The sequence below is a fragment of the Convolutriloba macropyga genome, chromosome 11 (genome assembly GCF_964194025.1).
Source record: "Convolutriloba macropyga chromosome 11, txConMacr16.3, whole genome shotgun sequence".
In the NCBI taxonomy this organism is placed as follows: Eukaryota; Metazoa; Xenacoelomorpha; order Acoela; family Convolutidae; genus Convolutriloba; species Convolutriloba macropyga.
Genome location: NC_134478.1, coordinates 28,929,695 through 28,944,854, shown reverse-complemented (window position 1 = coordinate 28,944,854; position 15,160 = coordinate 28,929,695).

Genomic DNA, 15,160 nt, shown 5'->3' with positions numbered 1-15,160 from the left:
CTAGTTAAAATTTCGATTTTCCATTAATTTGGATGTATCCATTCGTTTTCTATGAAAGGTAAATTCGATAAATTAATGAAATCTTCAAAATAAATATTGATTCTTTGATCAAACTCAACGTATCTAGTCGTTTTAATCGAATAGGGAAGTTATTGCAATAATGATAGTCTCTTTTTTAAATTTCAATTTTGCTTTAATTTTGATGTATCCATTCATTTTCTATGAAAGGGAAATTCGTTAAACTAATGAAGGTCTCAAACTAAATACTGATTTTTCAATTACCCTTGATGTATATAGTCTATCGCCAATAGCATTAGGCTGTGTTTTAACTGAGATGAACTTCATTTTCAGAGAAACCCTCGGGCACCCCAAAGCCAACAAATCATTTTAACATCTCAATTATTTAACTAACCAAGAACGGGGCTAACTGTGAAATTAAAAACTTTCGTTTTTCACTAAGCATGAAGTGTCACTCTTTGCTAAAATGGTTGTCCACCCTAAAGCTAACAAATCATTTTAACTTTTCAATGATTTAACTAACCAAGAATGTGGGCTAACTGTGAAATTAAAAACTTTCGTTTTTCACTAAGCATGAAGTGTCACTCTTTGTTAAAATGACTGTCGCCCTAAAGCTAACAAATCATTTTAACTTTTCAATGATTTAACTAACCAAGAATGTGGGCTAACTGTGAAATTAAAAACTTTCGTTTTTCACTAAGCATGAAGTGTCACTCTTTGTTAAAATGACTGTCGCCCTAAAGCTAACAAATCATTTTAACACTTCAATTATTTAACAAACCAAGTACAGGGGCTAAATCTGAAATTAAACCTTTCGTTTTCACTAAGCATGAAATGTCAATTTTGCAAAAAAATGATTTGTCCCATAAAGCTAACAAATCATTTTAGCTTTTCAAATATTTAAATAACCAAGAACAGGGGCTAAATGTGAAACTAAAAACTGACGTTTTTCACTAAGCATGAACTTAACTCTTTGATAAAGTGATTTGTCAACATAAAGCTAACAAATCATTTTAACTTATCAATTATTTAACTAACCAAGTACAGGGGCTACCTTTGAAATTAAAAATTTTCGTTTTACAATAAGCATGAAGTGTCACTCTTTTTTTGGAAATCTCTAGTTAAAATTTCGATTTTTCATTAATTTGGATGTATTTATCTTCTATCAAAGGGAAATTCGTTAAATTAATGAAAGACTCAAAATAAATACTGATTTTTCAATTAAACTTGAAGTATATAGTCCGTCGCCAATAGCATTAGGCTGTGTTTTAACTAAAATAAACTTCATTTTCAGAAAAACCCTCGGTTACCCTAAAGCTAACAAATAAATTTAACTTTTCAATTATTCAACTAACCAAGAACAGGGGCTATCTGTGAAATTAAAAACTTTCGTTTTTCACAATGCATGAAGTGTCACTCTTTGTTAAAATGAGTGGTCACCCGACAGCTAACAAATCATTTTAGCTTTTCAATTATTTAATTAACCAAGTACAGGGGCTAACTGTGAAACTAAAATTTTCGTTTTTCAGTAAGCATGAAGTGTCACTCTTTGTTAAAATGATTGGTCACCCTAATGCTAACAAATCATTTTAATTTTTCAATTATTCAACTAACCAAGAAACGGGGCTAACTGTGAAATTAAAATTTTTGTTTTTGAGTAAGCATGAAGTGTCACTCTTTGTTAAAATGATTTGTCAATCCAAAGCAAACGAATCATTTTAACTTTTCAATTATTTAACTAACCAAGAAAGGGGGCTAAATGTGAAACTAAAAACTGACGTTTTTCACTAAGCATGAAGTTAACTCTTTGATAAAGTGATTTGTCACCATAAAGCTAACAAATAATTTTATTTTTTTTATTTTTTTAAATAACCGAGAACTGGGGCTAACTGTAAAACTAAAAGCTTTCGTTTTTCACTACGCATGAAGTGTCACTTTTTGTTGAAATGGTTGTTAACCCTAAAGCTAACAAATCATTTTAACTTTTCAATTCTTCAACTAACCAAGAACAGGTGCTATCTGTGAAATTAGAAACTTTCGTTTTTCACAAAGCATGAAGTGTCACTCTTTGTTAAAATGATTGGTCACCCGACAGCTAACAAATCATTTTAGCTTTTCAATTATTTAACTAACCAAGTACAGGGGCTAACTGTGAAACTAAAAATTTCGTTTTTGAGTAAGCATGAAGTGTCACTCTTTGTTAAAATGATTGGTCACCCTAAAGCTAACAAATCATTTTAATTTTCAATTATTCAACTAACCAAGAAACGGGACTAACTGTGAAATTAAAAATTTTCGTTTTTCACTCAGTATGAACTGTCACTCTTTGTTAAACCGATTGGTCACCCTAAAGCTAAAAAATCATTTCAACTTTTCAATTATTTAACTAATCAAGAAGAATTGCTAACTGTTAAATTAAAAACAATCGTTTTTCACAAAACATGAAGTGTCACTCTTTGTAAAATTGATTGGTCAACCGACAGCTTACAAATCATTTTTGCTTTTCAATTATTTAACTAACCAAGTACAGGGGCTATTTGTGAAATTAATATTTTCGTTTTTGAGTAAGCATGAAGTGTCACTCTTTGTTAAAATGATTTGTCACCCCAAAGCAAACAAATCGTTTTAACTTTTCAATTATTTAACTAACCAAGAACAGGGGCTATCTGTGAAATTAAAAACTTTCGTTTTTCACAAAGCATGAAGTGTCACTCTTTGTTAAAATGATTGGTCACCCGACAGCTAACAAATCATATTAGCTTTTCAATTATTTAACTAATTAAGTACAGGGGCTAACTGTGAAACTAAAATTTTCGTTTTTGAGTAAGCATGAAGTGTCACTCTTTGTTAAAATGATTGGTCACCCTAAAGCTAACAAATCATTTTAATTTTTCAATTATTCAACTAACCAAGAAACGGGGCTATCTGTGAAATTAAAAACTTTCGTTTTTCACAAAGCATGAAGTGTCACTCTTTGTTAAATTGATTGGTCACCCGACAGCTAACAAATTAGTTTAGATTTTCAATTATTTAAATAACCAAGTACAGGGGCTAACTGTGAAACTAAAATTTTTGTTTTTGAGTAAGCATGAAGTATCACTCTTTGTTAAAATGATTGGTCACCCTAAGGCTAACAAATCATTTTAATTTTTCAATTATTCAACTAACCAAGAAACGGGGCTAACTGTGAAACTAAATTTTCGTTTTTGAGTAAGCTTGAAGTGTCACTCTTTGTTAAAATGATTTGTCACCCCAAAGCAAAAAAATCATTTTAACTTTTCAATTATTTAACTAACCAAGAACAGGGGCTAAATGTGAAACTAAAAACTGACGTTTTTCACTAAGCATGAAGTTAACTCTTTGATAAAGTGATTTGTCACTATAAAGCTAACAAATAATTTTATTTTTTTATTTTTTTAATTAACAGAGAACTGGGGCTAACTGTAAAATTAGAAACTTTCGTTTTTCACTACGCATGAAGTGTCACTTTTTGTTAAAATGGTTATTAACCCTAAAGCTAATAAATCATTTTAACTTTTCAATTATTCAACTAACCAAGAACAGGGGCTATCTGTGAAATTAAAAACTTTCGTTTTTCACAATGCATGAAGTGTCACTCTTTGTTAAAATGATTGGTCACCCGACAGCTAACAAATCATTTTAGCTTTTCAATTATTTAACTAACCAAGTACAGGGGCTAACTGTGAAACTAAAATTTTCGTTTTTGAGTAGGCATGAAGTGTCACTCTTTGTTAAAATGATTGGTCACCCTAAAGCTAACAAATCATTTTAATTTTTCAATTATTCAACTAACCAAGAAACGGGGCTAACTGTGAAATTAAAATTTTTGTTTTTGAGTAAGCATGAAGTGTCACTCTTTGTTAAAATGATTTGTCACCCCAAAGCAAACGAATCATTTTAACTTTTCAATTATTTAACTAACCAAGAACAGGGGCTAAATGTGAAACTAAAAACTGACGTTTTTCACTAAGCATGAAGTTAACTCTTTGATAAAGTGATTTGTCACCATAAAGCTAACAAATAATTTTATAATTTTATTTTTTTTATTTTTTAACTAACCGAGAACTGGGGCTAACTGTAAAACTAAAAACTTTCGTTTTTCACTACGCAAGAAGTATCACTTTTTGTTAAAATGGTTGTTAACCCTAAAGCTAACAAATCATTTTAACTTTTCAATTCTTCAACTAACCAAGAACAGGGGCTATCTGTGAAATTAAAAACTTTCGTTTTTCACAAAGCATGAAGTGTCACTCTTTGTTAAAATGATTGGTCACCCGACAGCTAACAAATCATATTAGCTTTTCAATTATTTAACTAAACAAGTGCAGGGGCTAACTGTGAAACTAAAATTTTCGTTTTTGAGTAAGCATGAAGTGTCACTCTTTGTTAAAATGATTGGTCACCCTAAAGCTAACAAATCATTTTAATTTTTCAATTATTCAACTAACCAAGAAACGGGGCTATCTGTGAAATTAAAAACTTTCGTTTTTCACAAAGCATGAAGTGTCACTCTTTGTTAAATTGATTGGTCACCCGACAGCTAACAAATTAGTTTAGATTTTCAATTATTTAAATAACCAAGTACAGGGGCTAACTGTGAAACTAAAATTTTTGTTTTTGAGTAAGCATGAAGTATCACTCTTTGTTAAAATGATTGGTCACCCTAAGGCTAACAAATCATTTTAATTTTTCAATTATTCAACTAACCAAGAAACGGGGCTAACTGTGAAACTAAATTTTCGTTTTTTAGTAAGCTTGAAGTGTCACTCTTTGTTAAAATGATTTGTCACCCCAAAGCAAAAAAATCATTTTAACTTTTCAATTATTTAACTAACCAAGAACAGGGGCTAAATGTGAAACTAAAAACTGACGTTTTTCACTAAGCATGAAGTTAACTCTTTGATAAAGTGATTTGTCACTATAAAGCTAACAAATAATTTTATTTTTTTATTTTTTTAATTAACAGAGAACTGGGGCTAACTGTAAAATTAGAAACTTTTGTTTTTCACTACGCATGAAGTGTCACTTTTTGTTAAAATGGTTATTAACCCTAAAGCTAATAAATCATTTTAACTTTTCAATTATTCAACTAACCAAGAACAGGGGCTATCTGTGAAATTAAAAACTTTCGTTTTTCACAATGCATGAAGTGTCACTCTTTGTTAAAATGATTGGTCACCCGACAGCTAACAAATCATTTTAGCTTTTCAATTATTTAACTAACCAAGTACAGGGGCTAACTGTGAAACTAAAATTTTCGTTTTTGAGTAAGCATGAAGTGTCACTCTTTGTTAAAATGATTGGTCACCCTAAAGCTAACAAATCATTTTAATTTTTCAATTATTCAACTAACCAAGAAACGGGGCTAACTGTGAAATTAAAATTTTTGTTTTTGAGTAAGCATGAAGTGTCACTCTTTGTTAAAATGATTTGTCACCCCAAAGCAAACGAATCATTTTAACTTTTCAATTATTTAACTAACCAAGAACAGGGGCTAAATGTGAAACTAAAAACTGACGTTTTTCACTAAGCATGAAGTTAACTCTTTGATAAAGTGATTTGTCACCATAAAGCTAACAAATAATTTTATAATTTTATTTTTTTTATTTTTTTAACTAACCGAGAACTGGGGCTAACTGTAAAACTAAAAACTTTCGTTTTTCACTACGCATGAAGTGTCACTTTTTGTTGAAAGGGTTGTTAACCCTAAAGCTAACAAATCATTTTAACTTTTCAATTCTTCAACTAACCAAGAACAGGGGCTATCTGTGAAATTAAAAACTTTCGTTTTTCACAAAGCATGAAGTGTCACTCTTTGTTAAAATGATTGGTCACCCGACAGCTAACAAATCATTTTAGCTTTTCAATTATTTAACTAACCAAGTGCAGGGGCTAACTGTGAAACTAAAATTTTCGTTTTTGAGTAAGCATGAAGTGTCACTCTTTGTTAAAATGATTGGTCACCCTAAAGCTAACGAATCATTTTAATTTTCAATTATTCAACTAACCAAGAAACGGGGCTAACTGTGAAATTAAAAATTTTCGTTTTTCACTCAGTATGAACTGTCACTCTTTGTTAAACCGATTGGTCACCCTAAAGCTAAAAAATCATTTCAACTTTTCAATTATTTAACTAATCAAGAAGAATTGCTAACTGTGAAATTAAAAACAATCGTTTTTCACAAAACATGAAGTGTCACTCTTTGTAAAATTGATTGGTCAACCGACAGCTAACAAATCATTTTTGCTTTTCAATTATTTAACTAACCAAGTACAGGGGCTATTTGTGAAATTAAAATTTTCGTTTTTGAGTAATCATGAAGTGTCACTCTTTGTTAAAATGATTTGTCACCCCAAAGCAAACAAATCGTTTTAACTTTTCAATTATTTAACTAACCAAGAACAGGGGCTATCTGTGAAATTAAAAATTTTCGTTTTTCACAAAGCATGAAGTGTCACTCTTTGTTAAAATGATTGGTCACCCGACAGCTAACAAATCATATTAGCTTTTCAATTATTTAAATAATTAAGTACAGGGGCTAACTGTGAAACTAAAATTTTCGTTTTTGAGTAAGCATGAAGTGTCACTCTTTGTTAAAATGATTGGTCACCCTAAAGCTAACAAATCATTTTAATTTTCAATTATTCAACTAACCAAGAAACGGGGCTAACTGTGAAATTAAAAATTTTCGTTTTTCACTCAGTATGAACTGTCACTCTTTGTTAAACCGATTGGTCACCCTAAAGCTAAAAAATCATTTCAACTTTTCAATTATTTAACTAATCAAGAAGAATTGCTAACTGTGAAATTAAAAACAATAGTTTTTCACAAAACATGAAGTGTCACTCTTTGTAAAATTGATTGGTCAACCGACAGCTAACAAATCATTTTTGCTTTTCAATTATTTAACTAACCAAGTACAGGGGCTATTTGTGAAATTAAAATTTCCGTTTTTGAGTAAGCATGAAGTGTCACTCTTTGTTAAAATTATTTGTCACCCCAAAGCAAACAAATCGTTTTAACTTTTCAATTATTTAACTAACCAAGAACAGGGGCTATCTGTGAAATTAAAAACTTTCGTTTTTCACAAAGCATTAAGTGTCACTCTTTGTTAAAATGATTGGTCACCCGACAGCTAACAAATCATATTAGCTTTTCAATTATTTAAATAATTAAGTACAGGGCCTAACTGTGAAAATAAAATTTTCGTTTTTGAGTAAGCATGAAGTGTCACTCTTTGTTAAAATGATTGGTCACCCTAAAGCTAACAAATCATTTTAATTTTTCAATTATTCAACTAACCAAGAAACGGGGCTAACTGTGAAATTAAAATTTTTGTTTTTGAGTAAGCATGAAGTGTCACTCTTTGTTAAAATGATTTGTCACCCCAAAGCAAACGAATCATTTTAACTTTTCAATTATTTAACTAACCAAGAACAGGGGCTAAATGTGAAACTAAAAACTGACGTTTTTCACTAAGCATGAAGTTAACTCTTTGATAAAGTGATTTGTCACCATAAAGCTAACAAAAAATTTTATTTTTTTTAACTAACCGAGAACTGGGGCAAACTGTAAAACTAAAATCTTTCGTTTTTCACTACGCATGAAGTGTCACTTTTTGTTAAAATGGTTGTTAACCCTAAAGCTAACAAATCATTTTAACTTTTCAATTATTCAACTAACCAAGAACAGGGGCTATCTGTGAAATTAAAAACTTTCGTTTTTCACAAAGCATGAAGTGTCACTCTTTGTTAAAATGATTGGTCACCCGACAGCTAACAAATTATTTTAGCTTTTCAATTATTTAACTAACCAAGTACAGGGGCTAACTGTGAAACTAAAATTTTCGTTTTTGAGTAAGCATGAAGTGTCACTCTTTGTTAAAATGATTGGTCACCCTAAAGCTAACAAATCAATTTAATTTTCAATTATTCAACTAACCAAGAAACGGGGCTAACTGTGAAATTAAAAATTTTCGTTTTTCACTACGCATGAAGTGTCACTTTTTGTTAAAATGGTTGTTAACCCTAAAGCTAACAAATCATTTTTACTTTTCAATTATTCAACTAACCAAGAACAGGGGCTATCTGTGAAATTAAAAACTTTCGTTTTTCACAAAGCATGAAGTGTCACTCTTTGTTAAAATGATTGGTCACCCGACAGCTAACAAATTATTTTAGCTTTTCAATTATTTAACTAACCAAGTACAGGGGCTAACTGTGAAACTAAAATTTTCGTTTTTGAGTAAGCATGAAGTGTCACTCTTTGTTAAAATGATTGGTCACCCTAAAGCTAACAAATCATTTTAATTTTCAATTATTCAACTAACCAAGAAACTGGGCTAACTGTGAAATTAAAAATTTTCGTTTTTCACTCAGTATGAACTGTCACTCTTTGTTAAACTGATTGGTCACCCCAGAGCTAAAAAATCATTTCAACTTTTCAATTATTTAACTAATCAAGAAGAATTGCTAACTGTGAAATTAAAAGCAATCGTTTTTCACAAAACATGAAGTGTCACTCTTTGTAAAATTGATTGGTCAACCGACAGCTAACAAATCATTTTTGCTTTTCAATTATTTAACTAACCAAGTACAGGGGCTATTTGTGAAATTAAAATTTCCGTTTTTGAGTAAGCATGAAGTGTCACTCTTTGTTAAAATTATTTGTCACCCCAAAGCAAACAAATCGTTTTAACTTTTCAATTATTTAACTAACCAAGAACAGGGGCTATCTGTGAAATTAAAAACTTTCGTTTTTCACAAAGCATTAAGTGTCACTCTTTGTTAAAATGATTGGTCACCCGACAGCTAACAAATCATATTAGCTTTTCAATTATTTAAATAATTAAGTACAGGGGCTAACTGTGAAAATAAAATTTTCGTTTTTGAGTAAGCATGAAGTGTCACTCTTTGTTAAAATGATTGGTCACCCTAAAGCTAACAAATCATTTTAATTTTTCAATTATTCAACTAACCAAGAAACGGGGCTAACTGTGAAATTAAAATTTTTGTTTTTGAGTAAGCATGAAGTGTCACTCTTTGTTAAAATGATTTGTCACCCCAAAGCAAACGAATCATTTTAACTTTTCAATTATTTAACTAACCAAGAACAGGGGCTAAATGTGAAACTAAAAACTGACGTTTTTCACTAAGCATGAAGTTAACTCTTTGATAAAGTGATTTGTCACCATAAAGCTAACAAAAAATTTTATTTTTTTTTAACTAACCGAGAACTGGGGCAAACTGTAAAACTAAAATCTTTCGTTTTTCACTACGCATGAAGTGTCACTTTTTGTTAAAATGGTTGTTAACCCTAAAGCTAACAAATCATTTTAACTTTTCAATTATTCAACTAACCAAGAACAGGGGCTATCTGTGAAATTAAAAACTTTCGTTTTTCACAAAGCATGAAGTGTCACTCTTTGTTAAAATGATTGGTCACCCGACAGCTAACAAATTATTTTAGCTTTTCAATTATTTAACTAACCAAGTACAGGGGCTAACTGTGAAACTAAAATTTTCGTTTTTGAGTAAGCATGAAGTGTCACTCTTTGTTAAAATGATTGGTCACCCTAAAGCTAACAAATCATTTTAATTTTCAATTATTCAACTAACCAAGAAACTGGGCTAACTGTGAAATTAAAAATTTTCGTTTTTCACTCAGTATGAACTGTCACTCTTTGTTAAACTGATTGGTCACCCCAGAGCTAAAAAATCATTTCAACTTTTCAATTATTTAACTAATCAAGAAGAATTGCTAACTGTGAAATTAAAAACAATCGTTTTTCACAAAACATGAAGTGTCACTCTTTGTAAAATTGATTGGTCAACCGACAGCTAACAAATCATTTTTGCTTTTCAATTATTTAACTAACCAAGTACAGGGGCTATTTGTGAAATTAAAATTTTCGTTTTTGAGTAAGCATGAAGTGTCACTTTTTGTTAAAATGGTTGTTAACCCTAAAGCTAACAAATCATTTTAACTTTTCAATTATTCAACTAACCAAGAACAGGGGCTATCTGTGAAATTAAAAACTTTCGTTTTTCACAAAGCATGAAGTGTCACTCATTGTTAAAATGATTGGTCACCCGACAGCTAACAAATCATTTTAGCTTTTCAATTATTTAACTAACCAAGTACAGGGGCTAACTGTGAAACTAAAATTTTCGTTTTTGAGTAAGCATGAAGTGTCACTCTTTGTTAAAATGATTGGTCACCCTAAAGCTAACAAATCATTTTAATTTGTCAATTATTCAACTAACCAAGAAACGGGGCTAACTGTGAAATTAAAATTTTTGTTTTTGAGTAAGCATGAAGTGTCACTCTTTGTTAAAATGATTTGTCACCCCAAAGCAAACGAATCATTTTAACTTATCAATTATTTAACTAACCAAGAACAGGGGCTAAATGTGAAACTAAAAACGGACGTTTTTCACTAAGCATGAAGTTAACTCTTTGATAAAGTGCTTTGTCACCATAAAGCTAACAAATAATTTTATTTTTTTTTATTTTTTTAACTAACCGAGAACTGGGGCTAACTGTAAAACTAAAATTTTCGTTTTTGAGTAAGCATGAAGTGTCACTCTTTGTTAAAATGATTGGTCACCCTAAAGCTAAAAAATCATTTCAACTTTTCAATTATTTAACTAATCAAGAAGAATTGCTAACTGTGAAATTAAAAACAATCGTTTTTCACAAAACATGAAGTGTCACTCTTTGTAAAATTGATTGGTCAACCGACAGCTAACAAATCATTTTTGCTTTTCAATTTTTTAACTAACCAAGTACAGGGGCTATTTGTGAAATTAAAATTTTCGTTTTTGAGTTAGCATGAAGTGTCACTTTTTGTTAAAATGGTTGTTAACCCTAAAGCTAACAAATCATTTTTACTTTTCAATTATTCAACTAACCAAGAACAGGGGCTATCTGTGAAATTAAAAACTTTCGTTTTTCACAAAGCATGAAGTGTCATTCTTTGTTAAAATGATTCGTCACCCGACAGCTAACAAATCATTTTAGCTTTTCAATTACTTACTTAACTGACAAAGTACAGGGGCTAACTGTGAAATTAAAATTTTCGCTTTTGAGTAAGCATGAAGTGTCATTCCTTGTTAAAATGATTGGTCACCCTAAAGCTAACAAATCATTTTAATTTTTCAATTATTCAACTAACCAAGAAACGGGGCTAACTGTGAAATTAAAAACAATCGTTTTTCACAAAGCATGAAGTGTCACTCTTTGTTAAAATGATTGGTCACCCGACAGCTAACAAATCATTTTAGCTTTTCAATTATTTAACTAACCAAGTACAGGGGCTAACTGTGAAACTAAAATTTTCGTTTTTGAGTAAGCATGAAGTGTCACTCTTTGTTAAAATGATTGGTCACCCTAAAGCTAACAAATCAATTTAATTTTCAATTATTCAACTAACCAAGAAACGGGGCTAACTGTGAAATTAAAAATTTTCGTTTTTCACTACGCATGAAGTGTCACTTTTTGTTAAAATGGTTGTTAACCCTAAAGCTAACAAATCATTTTTACTTTTCAATTATTCAACTAACCAAGAACAGGGGCTATCTGTGAAATTAAAAACTTTCGTTTTTCACAAAGCATGAAGTGTCACTCTTTGTTAAAATGATTTGTCACCCGACAGCTAACAAATCATTTTAGCTTTTCAATTACTTACTTAACTGACAAAGTACAGGGGCTAACTGTGAAATTAAAATTTTCGCTTTTTAGTAAGCATGAAGTGTCATTCCTTGTTAAAATGATTGGTCACCGTAAAGCTAACAAATTATTTTAATTTTTCAATTATTCAACTAACCAAGAAACGGGGCTAACTGTGAAATTAAAAACAATCGTTTTTCACAAAGCATGAAGTGTGACTCTTTGTTAAAATGATTGGTCACCCGACAGCTAACAAATCATTTTAGCTTTTCAATTATTTAACTAACCAAGTACAGGGGCTAACTGTGAAACTAAAATTTTCGTTTTTGAGTAAGCATGAAGTGTCACTCTTTGTTAAAATGATTGGTCACCCTAAAGCTAACAAATCATTTTAATTTTCAATTATTCAACTAACCAAGAAACGGGGCTAACTGTGAAATTAAAAACAATCGTTTTTCACAAAGCATGAAGTGTGACTCTTTGTTAAAATGATTGGTCACCCGACAGCTAACAAATCATTTTAGCTTTTCAATTATTTAACTAACCAAGTACAGGGGCTAACTGTGAAACTAAAATTTTCGTTTTTGAGTAAGCATGAACTGTCAATCTTTGTTAAACTGATTGGTCACCCTAAAGCTAAAAAATCATTTCAACTTTTCAATTAATTAACTAATCAAGAAGAATTGCTAACTGTGAAATTAAAAACAATCGTTTTTTACAAAACATGAAGTGTCACTCTTTGTAAAATTGATTGGTCAACCGACAGCTAACAAATCATTTTTGCTTTTCAATTATTTAACTAACCAAGTACAGGGGCTATTTGTGAAATTAAAATTTTCGTTTTTGAGTAAGCATGAAGTGTCACTCTTTGTTAAAATGATTTGTCACCCCAAAGCAAAGAAATCGTTTTAACTTTTCAATTATTTAACTAACCAAGAACAGGGGCTAAATGTGAAACTAAAAACTTTCGTTTTTCACTACGCATGAAGTGTCACTTTTTGTTAAAATGGTTGTTAACCCTAAAGCTAACAAATCATTTTAACTGTTCAATTTTTTAACTAACCAAGTACAGGGGCTAACTTTGAAATTAATAATTTTCGTTTTACACTAAGCATGAAGTTTCACTCTTCTAATAGAAATCTCTAGTTAAAATTTCAATTTTTCATTAATTCGGATGTATCCATTCAGCTTCTATCAAAGAGAAAATCGTTAAATTAATTAAAGTCTCAAAATAAATACTGATTTTTCAATGAAACTTGATGTATATAGTCCATCGCCAATAGCATCAGGCTGTTTTTTAACTAAGATAAACTTCATTTTCAGAAAAACCTTCGGTTACCCTAAAGCTAACAAATTAATTTAAAATTTCAATTATTCAACTAACCAAGAACAGGAGCTAACTGTGAAATTAAAAACTTTCGTTTTTCACAAAGGTTGAAGTGTCACTCTTTGTTAAAATGATTCGTCACCCGACAGCTAACAAATCATTTTAGCTTTTCAATTACTTACTTAACTGACAAAGTACAGGGGCTAACTGTGAAATTAAAATTTTCGCTTTTGAGTGAGCATGAAGTGTCATTCCTTGTTAAAATGATTGGTCACCCTAAAGCTAACAAATCATTTTAATTTTTCAATTATTCAACTAACCAAGAAACGGGGCTAACTGTGAAAGAAAAAACAATCGTTTTTCACAAAGCATGAAGTGTCACTCTTTGTTAAATTGATTGGTCACCCGACAGCTAACAAATCATTTTTGCTTTTCAATTATTTAACTAACCAAGTACAGGGGCTATTCGTCAAATTAAAATTTTCGTTTTTGAGTAAGCATGAAGTGTCACTCTTTGTTAAAATGATTTGTCACCCCAAAGCAAACAAATCATTTTAACTTTTCAATTATTTAACTAACCAAGAACAGGGGCTAAATGTGAAACTAAAAACTGACGTTTTTCACTAAGCATGAAGTTAACTCTTTGATAAAGTGATTTGTCACCATAAAGCTAACAAATAATTTTATTTTTTTATTTTTTTTAACTAACCGAGAACTGGGGCTAGCTGTAAAATTAAAAACTTTCGTTTTTCACTACGCATGAAGTGTCACTTTTTTTAAAAATGGTTTTTAACCCTAAAGCTAACAAATCATTTTAACTGTTCAATTTTTTAACTAACCAAGTACAGGGGCTAACTTTGAAGTTAATAATTTTCGTTTTACACTAAGCATGAAGTGTCACTCTTCTAATAGAAATCTCTAGTTAAAATTTCGATTTTTCATTAATTCGGATGTATCCATTCATCTTCTATCAAAGAGAAAATCGTTAAATTAATTAAAGTCTCAAAATGACTACTGATTTTTCAATGAAACTTGATGTATATAGTCCATCGCCAATAGCATCAGGCTGTTTTTGAACTAAGATAAACTTCATTTTCAGAAAAACCCTCGGTTACCCTAAAGTTAACAAATTAATTTAAATTTTCAATTATTCAACTAACCAAGAACAGGAGCTAACTGTGAAATTAAAAACTTTCGTTTTTCACAAAGCATGAAGTGTCACTCTTTGTAAAATTGATTGGTCAACCGACAGCTAACAAATCATTTTTGCTTTTCAATTATTTAACTAACCAAGTACAGGGGCTATTTGTGAAATTAAAATTTTCGTTTTTGAGTAAGCATGAAGTGTCACTCTTTGTTAAAATGATTTGTCACCCCAAAGCAAACAAATCGTTTTAACTTTTCAATTATTTAACTAACCAAGAACAGGGGCTAAATGTGAAACTAAAAACTGACGTTTTTCACTAAGCATGAAGTTAACTCTTTGATAAAGTGATTTGTCACCATAAAGCTAACAAATAATTTTATTTTTTTAATTTTTTTAACTAACCGAGAACTGGGGCTAACTGTAAAATTAAAAACTTTCGTTTTTCACTACGCATGAAGTGTCACTTTTTGTTAAAATGGTTGTTAACCCTAAAGCTAACAAATCATTTTAACTGTTCAATTTTTTAACTAACCAACACAGGGGCTAACTTTGAAATTAATAATTTTCGTTTTACACTAAGCATGAAGTTTCACTCTTCTAATAGAAATCTCTAGTTAAAATTTCGATTTTTCATTAATTCGGATGTATCCATTCATCTTCTATCAAAGAGAAAATCGTTAAATTAATTAAAGTCTTAAAATAAATACTGATTTTTCAATGAAACTTATGTATATAGTCCATCGCCAATAGCATCAGGCTATTTTTTAACTAAGATAAACTTCATTTTCAGAAAAACCCTCGGTTACCCTAAAGCTAACAAATTAATCTAAAATTTCAATTAATCAACTAACCAAGAACAGGAGCTAACTGTGAAATTAAAAACTTTCGTTTTTCACAAAGCATGAAGTGTCACTCTTTGTTAAATTGATTGGTCACCCGACAGCTAACAAATCATTTTTGCTTTTCAATTATTTAA